Source organism: Phascolarctos cinereus, unplaced genomic scaffold, assembly GCF_003287225.1.
Source record: "Phascolarctos cinereus isolate Bilbo 61053 unplaced genomic scaffold, phaCin_HiC Scaffold_726;HRSCAF=1367, whole genome shotgun sequence".
In the NCBI taxonomy this organism is placed as follows: domain Eukaryota; kingdom Metazoa; phylum Chordata; class Mammalia; order Diprotodontia; family Phascolarctidae; genus Phascolarctos; species Phascolarctos cinereus.
Window position 1 is genome coordinate 151517701 of NW_027556098.1, and position 13316 is coordinate 151531016.

The 13316-nt window shown below is 37.9% G+C and overlaps 1 pseudogene; it reads left to right on the forward strand.

Annotated features, from left to right (window-relative positions):
• The window catches only part of LOC110203181 (ubiquitin-conjugating enzyme E2 C pseudogene), an 84840-nt pseudogene extending 74840 nt beyond the window's left edge, over positions 1 to 10000 (forward strand).
• Positions 10001 to 13316: the final 3316 nt, after the last annotated feature.

A 13316-nucleotide genomic window follows, 5' to 3' on the forward strand; every position in this document is an offset into this window, starting at 1 on the left:
GAGGAGCACAGTGTGGCATGGGTGTGCAGGCCGCAGGGAACCTGGAGCAGGTTTTCACTGAATTGTGGGCAGCTATGGCAGTTTCCAGAACTCTCATCCCACGAACGACAAAGACAACTTAGAAGGTCAGTTGGAAAAGTCTGTTTCTGCGGTGAGAGAGAAGCACAGTGGGGTTATACCTCCATTCCCTCAACTTAGCCCCGGGGCGGCAGCTGCCTCCTGAGCTTCTGGCCCACAGACTGAGGGGGAATCAAGTGGCTGATAAGAGGGGGATTGCAGGGATCTCTCTGGTGGTGCAAGATTCCCTTGCTTTGCCTGTGCTTGGATCTGGGTAACAGTTCTGGGTGGTGGTCCTAGGGCGAGGAGGCGTGGTAGAGCTTATAGTGGCTGTGAAGAAGAAACCCTCCTCAGAGTTCCAAGACAGAAAAGAGTGCTTGTGATCACTCATAGACCAGAGCACAGGCCAGGAAAGGAGTAAACACCTTGCTCTTAACCATACCACTTTTGGAAGAACTGAAAATTTACAAGTCCTTACAAGTATCTCTGAAAACAGCTGCACAAAACCCCTGAAGCTTGGGACAGTACATTTTCCACTCTCCAGGAGTCTGGAAACAGATTCCTACTTAACAAAGAGTTTATAACTCAAGTAATTGGCCAGAATCATTAGCAAGCAGCGCAAAAAGAGTCAGACTATATTATCGTACTTTGGTGACAAAGAAGATCAAAACATAAGAAGAAGAAGACAATAAAGCCAAAACTCCTACATCAAAAGCCTCCAAGAAAAATATGAATTGGTCCCAGGCCATGGAAGAGATCAAAAAGGATTTTGAGAAGCAAGTAAGAGAAGTAGAGGAAAAACTGAGAGTGATGTTAAAGGAGACCCCCCAAAAATATTGAAGAAAATAACATCTTAAAAAATAGAATAACCCAAATAGCAAAAGAGGTCCAAAAAGCCAATGAGGAGAAGAATGCCCTGAAAAGCAAAACTGACCAAATGGAAAAGGAAGTCCAAAAGCTTACTAAAGAAAATACTTCCTGAAAAATTAGAATGGAGAAATTGGAAGCTGGTGACAATTTGAGAAATCAAGGCACTGTAACACTAATCCAAAGGAATAAAAAATAGAAGAGAATGTGAAATATCTCATTGGAAAAACAACTGACCTGGAAGATAGATCCAGGAGAGAGAATTTAAAAATTATTCTACTATCTGAAAGCCATGATCAAAAAAAGAGCCTAGACATCATCTTCCAAGAAGCTGTCCAGGAAAACTAACCTGATATTTTAGAACCAGAGGGCAAAATAGAAATTGAAAGAATCCACTGATCACCTTCTGAAAGAGATCCCCAGAGGAAAACTCCTAGGAATGTTGTAACCAAATCCCAGAACTCCCAGGTCAAGGAGAAAATATTGCAAGCAGAAAGAAACATTTCAAGTGCTGTGGAAACACAATCAGGATAACACAAGTTTTTAGCAGCTTCTACATTAAGGGTCTGGATAGCAAAGTATGATATTCCGGAGGGCAAAGGAGATAGGACTACAATCAAGAATCACCTAAGGAGCAAAACTGAGTATAATCCTTCAGGGTAAAAAATGGTCATTCAATGAAATAGGGACTTTCAAGCATTCCTGAGGAAAAGACCAAAACTGAATTGAAAATTCGACTTTCAAATACAAGACTCAAGTGACACATGAAGAGGTAAATGCAAAAGATAAATCACAAGAGATTTATTAAAGTTGAACTGTTTACATTCTGCTTGGAAAGATGATATGATGATATTTGTAACTCATGAGTCCTTTGTCAGTACTAGGGTAGTGGGAGGGGAAAAAACTATATGTATGTATAGATAGATAGATAGTAGATAGATAGATAGAGGGCTCAAGGTGAGTTAAAGATGAAGGGGTGATATCTGGAAAATAAAATTAAGGGGTGAGAGAGGATTATAATGGGAGAAGGAGAAAGAGAGAAGTAGAATGGGGTAAATTATCTCATATGAAACAGACAAGAAAAGGCTTTTACAGTGGAGGGGAAATGGGGGAAGGTGAGAGGGAATGAGTGAATCTTTTTCTCATAGGATTTGGCTTAAGGAGGGAGTAGCATACGCAATTGGGTATGGAAATCTATCTTACCCTGAAGGAAAATAAGAGGGGAAAGGGACAAGAGAGCAGGAGGTTGATAGAAGGGAGGGCAGATTGGGGGAAGGGATAATCAGAAGCAAATACTTCTGAGGAGGAACAGGGTCAAAAGAGAGAACAGAAAAAATGGGGGGTAGGATAGGATGAAGGGAAATATACTTAGTTTTTCACAACATGACTTCTATGGAAGTGTTTTGCATGACTACACTTCTGTAACATGTATCAAGATGCTTGCCTTTTCAATGAGGGTGGGTGGGGAGGGAAGAAGAGAAAAAATTTGTAACCCAAAGTTTTAAAAACACATGCTAAAAATAATAATAAAAAAAGAAAAAAAAGAAAATAGGAACATAATCTCAGTCTTCAATATGACTTGCACTTAGATGGGGTTATGGAAATACTGAGCTGTCCCTTTGTGGAGGTATTTGAGGAAAGGTTGTATTAATCTCATGTCAGGGGTACCATAGAAGGATTTCTGTTCTTTGCAGAAAGTTGGATGAGATGAGCTTTAAGGTCCTTCCACTTTTAAATTAAATATTGTTTTCCACAAATGACCTGCCCTTTTGTGTTATTCTACTTTGCTCTATCTGGTGACATTCTTATATGACCTATTTTCTTTCTTTCCTCAGTTTCTTCAGCTGAACAATTTCAACACTCCTGGAGGTAGAAGTAAAAGGTGACATCAGAAGGGATGTGGCTACTTTGTATCAGGCACAATGCGTAAAGTTTTATCCAGAGAATGACAGAGGGAAGTTTTTCAATCATTTATTAAATAAATATGAAAAACAGAGAAAGACAATATGATGAGGGATTAGGATGCAAAAAGGTAAGGCCATTTAGTCTTTGCTTTAAATAAAATGATTAATATTTACATTCCTTCAAGATTTACAAAGCACTATACAGACATTATTTCATTTGAGATTTCTAACAACCCTGTGAAATCAACAAATCAACAATCATCTATTAGAGCTTACTTTGTGCCAGCCAATGTGCTGTGTGAGGTAGATCCTACAGGTCTTAGTATCTGTTTTATAGGTGAGAAAACATAGGTACCGGGATGTTAAGTGACTTGCTCATAGTCACACAAGCAGGAAGTATTAAAATTTGACATATGATCCTCCTGATCACAAATTCTACATACTCTACCCAGCATGCATATCCGCAAATGGAAAGTCCATTTGCTTTCATGTTGCTTATTAGGGAAAATAAGATTTAAACAAAACTCCAAAGTATAAAGTATGAAATAAAAGCATTACAGAGGTACAAAGTACTATGAAGCTGAAGATTATTTCCAACTGGGTAAGAGATTTGGGAGAAAAGATGAAAGGGAATATTCCAAGGATACAGTAACATTTGAAATTAGTCTTAGAAAGGGTAGGAATCAAATATACACAGCTATGAGGAGATGATGCTCCAGACAGAGACACCATAAACAAAGACACAAGGGGATGAAACTACAAGGTATGTCCATGGAATGTCAAATAGTCCTGTAGGACTGGAATACTGTCATACTAGAGAACAAACACAAAGGAGAGTTATGGATAAGAGATGATGTTATAAAGGAAGTAAGGGATAGAATCATGGAGGACCTTGAATGTCAGGCTAAGGATGTGAGTCTTTGTTCTGTATATAATGGAGAGCCATTGAAAATGTTTAGGCAATTGGGATATGATCAGGATTTAGTTTTAGCAATATTAAAAACTCCCTCCTCACATCAGTTTCTTAGAATCATTGGGTTCCCTCAAGATTCAGATCAAATACCACCTTTTGCAGACCATTCATGGTCAATCATCCCCTCCCCATCCCACCATTATAGAGTCTTCCCTTCAAAGGTTATGTTTCATTTGCTTTATTCAGCATGTGTATTATATATACTTATATTACATACATATACCTATATTATATGCCTATGTATATACTTGCTCCACCATTCCACTCCAGCCCTCCTGGTAGTTCTCTCTCCATCTTTTGACTTTAAAACACAGACTTAATCATGAATCATTCAGTCCTAGGATTTTCTTTGGAGACAACAGAACATTGCTCCTTAGGGTACTCAGGCATCTACAGAGTCAATATGAAATGGAATTTAAAATAATATTTTGCTAACCGTATGGGAGTTTCATATATGTGTGTGTACATATATATATATATATATATATGTATATATATACATGTATGCACAGGGAGTACAGATAATAGCACTCTATTGTTTTTGGTGAAGTAGATCATGTTAGAGTGGAAGAGAATGGCAATAAGTACAGGATAATTAGCAATATTTAACATGTCCAAGATGGCTAGAGTACTCTCCCTCCTCAGTTCAGCTTTTTAGAATCATTGACTTCCCTCAAAATTCAGTTCAAACACCATCTTTGCAGAGTAGTCCCACTCCTACCACCTGATACTACAGCCTAGAGTTACATTCCATTTACTTTATTCAGCATGGGCAGCTAGGTAGCAAAGCAGATAGAGCACTGGGCCTGGAAGCAGGAAGACTCATCTTGCTGAGTTCAAACCTGGCCTCAAACACTTACTAGCTGTGTGACCCTGGGCAAGTCACTTAAACTCTGCTTTAGTTTCCCCATCTGTAAAACAAGCTGGAGAAGGAAATGGCAAACCACTCTAGTATCTCTGCCAAGAAAACCCCAAATGAGGTCACAAAGAGTCAGGCAAGACTGAAAAATGACGGAGTGACAACAAATTGTGTGTATATGTGTGTGTGTGTTTGTACGTATGTGTTTGCATGCGTATGTATGTATATACATATGTATGTGTATGTATATGTATGTATGTTATATGTATGTGTGTATTTATATTATCACCTCCATTATAATGTAACATTCTTGAAGGCAAAGACTAGTGGTTTGTCTGTTTTTTGTATCCCCTGTACTTAGCAAATAACAAGCCCTTAACAAATGCTTATGGATTGAATGACTGGAATAGTAAAATGGTAATAATATGAAAGTGCCTAAAGATTGAAGACTAATTTAGAAAATGACAAAATAATCATCTTTCACTTTAATGATCTCAATATTTGTTGGAATTCTTTATTTCATTATGGCCAAGGAGAATAATCTATGGCTTAATAGGGTGGCAAGAATTCTTGCTTTAGAATTCAAGAGCATATGTTTGAAATTGGTCTCTGCCACTTATCTATATGACCATAGGTAGGTCCCTTTCCCTCTCTGAGCCTCAGTTTCCTCATCTATAAAATGAGGAAAAGAGTTAAACAACTTCTAAGATCTTTTATAGCTTTAAATCTATGATCCTATGGTTAGTAGCCATGTTTAGACATCTGTCAATCCATTAAGAAGTATTTATTAACTGCCGACTCTGTGCCAAGCATTGTTCTAGGCACTGAGGATGCAAATATTATGAAATAATCCCATGTCACTAGGAGCTTACACTCTAATAGAGTGGATAAGAATATATATGTATATGTGTGTGTGAGACAGAGAGAGAGAATATACATACACATATACATATACGTATACACATACACATACACATACACATACACACATACACATACACACATACACATACACATACACATATACACATACACATACACACATACACATACACATATACACATACACATACACATACACATGCACATACACATGCACATAGATATACATATACATATACATATACATATACATATACATATACATATACATATACATATACATATACATATACATATACATATACATATACATATACATGCACATATACATATAATGTGCATATGTTATTGTTGTTCAGTCATGCCTAACTCTTCATGACCCCATGGACCATACTGTCCATGGGGGATTTTTTTGGCAGATATTGGAGTGGTTTGATATTTCCTTCTCCAGTGGATCAGGGCAATCAGAAGTTAAGTGACCTGCCCAGGGTAAGTGTCTGAGGCCAGATTTGAACTTAAGTCTTCCTTACTCCAGGCTCAGCACTCTACCAACTGAGCCATCTAGTTGCCATACACACACACACAAATACACACACACACATACATACATGAAATATATATAGTGTGTATATATGTATGTATTGTGTATATATTATATATACAGATGTATGTATATTGTATACATATACGTATACATATACAAGCAATATAGGTATGTATATGTATCTCCATACTAAATACAAAGAGAATAAATACAATATCATTAAATACAAGTTTGTTTGAGAGAGAGGGTACTAGCAATTGAGGGGAATCAGGGAAGGCTTCCTGTAGAAGGTGATCTTTGAGCTATGTTGTGAAAGGCATATGAGGCAGAGGTGAGAAGGAGTATATTTCAGGCATGAGGGTAGTCAGTGCAACATCACAGATATAAGAGAGAGATTTTTGTGTGTGATTAACAAAGAGAACACCTGTATGACTGGATAACGAACCACCAAAGGAGTTTGAGAAAGATAAGTTAAACAGATAGGAGGAGAACTAAGAGAATATGTCCATGAAAGCCCAAAGAGGAAAGAATATCTCAGGAGAAAGTGGTCAACAGTGTCAAATGCAATAGATAGAGAAAAATGATCATTGGGGAAAAAAGCATAATCAGATTTGGCAATTAAGACAACATTGTCATTGTCGGAGATGCGTGCTAAGCACACAAAATAGCAGATACATACTAGGATCTTTGAGGAAGCAGTCTAAGAGATCAAAATCAATAGCTAGAGTTCAAAGTTGGGACCCAGAATTAGGATGTCAAAGGTGAATTTAGGAAAAATATAGCTCTAGGATAGAGTCAAGGTTGAATTAGTTGATGAGATGCTAAATACACAAGGATCAGAATCCAAAGTAGGATTCATAGTACAACACAAAGGTCAAGCTAATAAAAGAGGATCAGGGGTATATCAATAATTTCCTCTCCCCTTATTGGTCTAAAGTCCTTATGTTCAGCCAGAATCTCCCCGAGACCCAAAGGTAAAACTAGAATCGAAAATCTTGCCCAGGATACTTCATTGGATCAATTACTGAGTAAATGTCATGGATTTTCATCTAATAGAGTTTTCTCATTTCTTTATTTCTTTACATATATACAGCCCACATACAGCAGCCTAGGGTTATCATTCTCATCTGATATTTTCCAGGTCTATTAAATTTACTGTTAAAAAATAAGGAGAACAAAAGTCTCCTCTCTATTTTTATAGAACTCAGAATTCCCAGTACAAAAATAAAGACTATACAGAATGCTGCTGGAGAGGTAACAGCAAGCAGAACTGCTGATTACAAGCCATAGAACCTGAAGGAAATGTGAATAAAAGACTTCCCATTTGTCCTCCCCCAGAGGCACAGCCGATAGGAAATGGACCCCTTGAGAACAGTGACAGTGATACCAGTGGAGACTACATAGAAAGATTCCTGAGGCATCTCTGCAAGCTGCATGCAAACATCCTGTTCATTCAACATCAACTTACTACTGATTTTTAAAAATCTAGCTTCAGTTTCCTTTCATCCAGCTCCCAAAGTGCATCCTTTTTTTTTATGTGTTTTAATGTAATGACCACATCTTTTTAAATTTTATAGAACACCAAGCAACATGATGTAGTGGAAAAGAGCTTTGAAACTGATTGTTCTAGTCATTGACTCTTTTACTAATTGGCTGCATGACCTTGGGCTCATCAACTTACCTCCCTGGGCTTCATCTACAAAATGAAGGGGTTGGGCTGGATGCTTTCTAACAATTTTGTTAGCTCCAGGCTCTCTGATTTTTTCCATCCTTCTCCCAGTAAAAGAAAACTAGGCAATGCAAATTCACAGAGAAATGTGAAATAGAATTTTGCATGGGAAAGAAAAAGGGCTCTTTTATTAGAAGACCATATTTCTTTTATATTTGGCCAGATGTGGGATGCAAGGATGCTGGGAAATAACCTAGATTTGCATTTGTTCATGTTTCTTCATCCATTTGCTTATTCATTTATTCATTCATTATTCATCCATTCATTTAAGAAGCATCAGCTATGGGAAATAGTGTAAGGTAGTGGATAAAAAGCACACCTTGTACTCTTGAAGACCTGAATTCAGATCCTACCTTCAAACACATACTTGTTCTTTGTGACTTTAGAGAGTAACTTCTAAAAGCTGGTTTAGGCAACTCTAAGATCACACATTGCAGAAAATGTACTGATTGCATTGATGGAGAAAGTTTCTCCATGGGGGAATTTCCGATATCAGTGAAATCGTAGATCCAGTCCCTATTCCTGTTCTTACTTTGTTACAGGCACTATGCTAGCCCCTTGGAATATAAAGACCAAAACTGTTCTTGCACTCTGGAATCAGAGATTCTATTAGGAGAAAACATGAACCCAGCAAAATAAATGTAAAACTAGATAAATTAATTTCCTGGAGAGAGTGCTAGCCATTAGAGGTAAAGTGGGGATCAGGAAAGGCTTTCTGTAGGAGACAGCACTTGATCTGAGCTTTAAAATAACTCTATTCCAAAACTTGGATTCACTACCTACTTCCCCATAGTCATTGGTGAGGGAACATCTCTTCTGCCATTGCTAACCCAGATCCTTGGGTCCTTGCCATCTGCCCTTCTCCTTTGCCTGCTAGACCCCACAGACCACATGTCATGAAACTGAACTGTCCTTTATGTGTTGCCTCACCCAATTAGAATTTATGTTCTTTGAGAACAGGAACTTTCTATCATTTTATGTGTGTATCCCACTGTTTAGCACAGAGCAAAGCATATAGTAAATGCTTAATAAATACTTTGCAATTTTATTCCATTACATTTATTCCATTACAACTTTAAAAAATATTTCAAAGACACCCATGTTCTACAAAATTTCAGTTAAATTATACACTAGATGTTAATATTCAAATTATCTAGGTTTCTTTGGGACAACATCCAAAATTTACAAATTTGCTTAATGTGAACCTGAGGAAAATTGTGGAGTGACTTCTCTCTAGCTGAGAAGGGGAGCATTTGCTTCTTTATGACTTGAGTTCAAACTCAGCCTTAGATAAATACTTCATGATGGTAGGCAATTACTTAACCTCTGTCTCAGTTTCCTCATATGCAAAATGGGTATAATAAAAACCACCTACCTCTCAGGACTGTGAAGAGAAAATGAGATATTTGTAAAATGTTTTGCAAACTACAGAGCTCTATATAACTATAATATTGCTTAGAGCTAGGGATTAGATTAGTTTAGTTTAGGTTGTTTAGACCTTAGAGTCCATCAAGTCCAGAAGTTCTTAATTTGAGACCAGTTAACTTTTATTAAAAAATTAATTTCCTTTATAATCTTACATATTTTGTCTTTTGCATTTTAAAATATTATTCTAGGCAGTTGCTGCCCCAGAGTTTCTCTCCCTTTATCTCTGGTCCCCCATAGCCTCGTAGAACTGAGACCCAGACACTGCCAGTGCTGCCACTACTACCTGTAAGGTGGCTGAGCCTGGGGCAGGTGCTGCCTGAGGGTCCGTGGGCAAGAGGTCACAGCAGGAATTGATGACCCCAATGATGTCTGGAGACAAAGGAATTTCTGCCTTCCCAGAGTTAGAAAATCTCTTTGAGTGAGTTGGGACCATTCATGGGGCAGCTAGGACAGTATATGAAGAACTAAGGTACAAGATCTCCTTGGAATTCCCCAGTGGCTACCCATATAATACTCCCACTGTGAAATTTGTCATACCTCGTTACTTTCCCAATATGGACATCCAAGACAATATCTGTTTGGACATCCTCAAGGACAAGTGGTCAGCTCTGGATGATGTCAGGACCATCCTGCTATCTGTCCAGAGCCTGCTGAGAGAACCCAACATTGAGAGCCCTTGAACACACATGCTGCTGAACTTTGGACAAACCTCACAGCCTTTAAAAATACTTGCTGGGAAACCTACATGAAGCTCTGACCCTGGCTGCCCAGCCTACCTTCCTTCATCTTGTGTGTATGTGTGTACATCTATCTTTTCTCTTTCTCATAGCCTGTCTTCTCTTTTTCTGTACAGGATTCTGTTTCATAGACTGTTTTCCTTTTCTTCTTTTTTTTTTCTCTCAAGCTCTAGTCCAACCCCAACATTAATGTGTAAATAAATAAAGTTTTGTTGTTGTTGTTGTTTTTTAATATTATCCTGGAGAGGAGTCCATAGCCTTGTTAGATTGCCAAAGAGGATCATGACTCACACACACACACACACACACACACACACACACACACACACACAAACCCATCAAAAACACTTGTTCTAATCCAACTCCTTCATTTTACTGATGGGAAAACTAAAGCCCCGCTTGAGGCTTTGCCTAAATTTGCACAAGTAGTAAGTAGCAGAGCTGGGATAAATCCAGTTCTTCTGATTCCAAATCAGGTGATCTTTATAATACATCACTTATGCTGTATCTTGCTTCTGAAGATCTTATCGGCATTTGTTTGCATAGGTGTTGAAGATGTGGCTCTAATGCCAGCACATTTCTTAGTTCGAGTATGATGTTCGGATGAAATGAGGTACTCAGACATCACTGAACATTTAACAAAGAAGGTTTATTTTGCTCTAACACTTTGAAGATATATAACAAGGATATAGCTACACTTAGCCTCTCTGAAAGTGGCAAAGCTTGTCTCCTTCCAGAAACATGTCTGATCAGTAGGTTATTACGCAGTCACCAGGTTATGGCAACTTGCTTGGTCCCAGGCACCTACCAAGTACATGAGATCCATACTACATGGGGCAGAGACTTTTTATGTCTTTCTACCAGAAAACTCCATGAGGGAAGCTAGGGCAAAAGGAAGTTGCATAAGGAAAACATTGGTCCTATCACGATAGGAATGTAGATACTCTTGTCTGTTTCTCCATGATTATACACCCACTTTTTTTCTGTAAAAAAAATAAAGAAGTAAATAAATGTACTTGCCTCTTCATAGTGTATCTGTGGCCCTGAATTCTCATAGACTATGCCAGTGATGTGCTGGCTGAAGGATCCCTCTAAGCTAAAAAGACTTCAGATATGGTCCTGGCAACATACCATATATCCGTCAACAAAAATTCAGCTTAGCCAAATAAAAAGAAGCTCATCACTGAGGGGTAATGGCAAGGTGGTTGGGCTTTTTTTTTGGACATGATAGCTCATGAAATTATCTACAAAGACATGAAAAGTTTATCCTCTCAATTTTTGGAAGGGGTTCCCACAGCCAAAAATAATCAAAGATCCTTGAATTATCAAAAAAAAAAGCATATGGTGTTGACTGAGACCTGCTCATCCAACAAAAGTTTGGTAATTAGATCATCCACATCATCATAATAATTAATATTAATCATAACCAGAGCAACTTGCAGAGATGAAATTAAAGCATTTAATGGTGATGATCAGTGTTTGCAGAGGGAGTGAACACAACAATAAAACTGCATCTTTTGATTTCTTACAACATATAGTAGAATTATATACAATAAAATGAACTCATAAGAAATTAAGGTAAATAGCAAACAATGTTTGAGCTTCGTGAGGCTTTCATTTCATACTTAGATTTTTATTTAAATGTACTTAATCATTTCTTATAAATTCCTCTCCTGTGCATTTTTTTTTCCTGAAAGGTAGCAACAGCTTTAGCTACTAAACTTATCAGGGCTGACAGCAGGTTCAGTCACCAGCGCATACAGCCTCCTCCACCCCCTTAGAAGAGCATGTGCAGCTATTCTCTGCCTGGTGGTGGGGGTAGGGTGGATTGCATAGAAATTCCATCTTGAAGGATGCCATGTCTGGTAGAAACATTATCTCTAGACAGGTTTAGAGAAGACAAGATGTGATTTCATTCAGGCGAGCATGGATTCAATGACCCAGGCTTACACCAGAGGTGCCTGGCTGTCTTGTCTCTCCTTTTGTGTTCCTGTCTTCTAGTGCTGGGCTTGTGAATACTGAAAACCCTGGAAGGTCTGCCAGTGCTGGAGAAACTATTGCAGCAAATATTGGGGCAGTTGCAGTCTCAGCCACAGAAAAAGAATCTGGTTTGTGACAAGGGAAATGTTGGCATCAGACAAGGAGGTCCTGGAAGAAAGACAATCTCATTTGGTGTTTGATCACACGGGCCCAGTGGAAATGATATAGGAATAAGTTGATTAGCAGACTCCCCAAAACTGCTTATGTCTCAAAGAGGCTTAATTCTGTATTTCTTAGTTTTCCCTTTTCTGTGTGGGAATCAATGACCTGTGTTCCACATCAAATTAGTTTTACATTGGGTATCTTTTTTTTTCTAATACTTTCCCACTTCTATCAATTCTGCAAGTAGGAACTCTATATGAAGCAAAGTGAGGGTGAAGAGAGAACTCAGGGAGCCTACTTCCCCTATTGAGAAGTCAAGCATCCCAAAGCAATAAACACAGGTGAATGTCAATTCCAGGTAAAGGACAGGAATTGGGGCAGGTCAACAATCGCTATGGCCTCAGCCTAGATAACCACTGTGTTAGATCAGGGAAAGAATTAAGTTGGTTCCCAACTAAATAACAAACCAAAGAAGATAAAACAAAAAACCAACAAAAACCTCCAAAACATGGCATTTGCACGTTCAGTGAAGATCAAAACCAAACAAAGAGAAAGTGAGGCAGTTAATTGCAGGCTGATATATACTTTGGAGGAAAAAATTCCATGAACTCTTTTCCACTCGACCAAATGGGTAAACACTTTAACCATTTAAAAAAAAATTAACACCTCATGAATGGTTAGGTTGGTTTTGTTTTCTTTACTCACCTCAATTTAATTATGGCCTATAAATGGTACCCAAAGAGAAAACACAATTTTATCCATTTTTATCTTCATTTTTCATTCATTCCGTTTTTTAATCATTTGCTTCATTGAGCACTTACATGGTTAATTTCACTGAATTATCCCAAACTACAGATGAGTGGGCTTTTATCTGGACTTACAAAGGTTCCTCATTAGAGAACTTTAATAAGTTGAAAATAGACTTTAGCTGTGGCAAGGAAACCTTATAAAGCAGTTGTGTGGTATTAAATTCAGGTAAAAAGGCCACATTTTGAAAATAACTTAAAATTTTAGGTGTTTGGGTGTTTTTTTAACTATGCATCTGAAATGCTTATTAGCAACATTAGCAGATTATTTTATCCTCCATTAGTAAAAAAAGTGTACATTCTGTGAAGGTAGCCTTCTCCATATCTTCCAATTATCTATGATTCCTATGTGATTTGTCAGCATGGCCAATGCTGAAAGCCCAGCAAA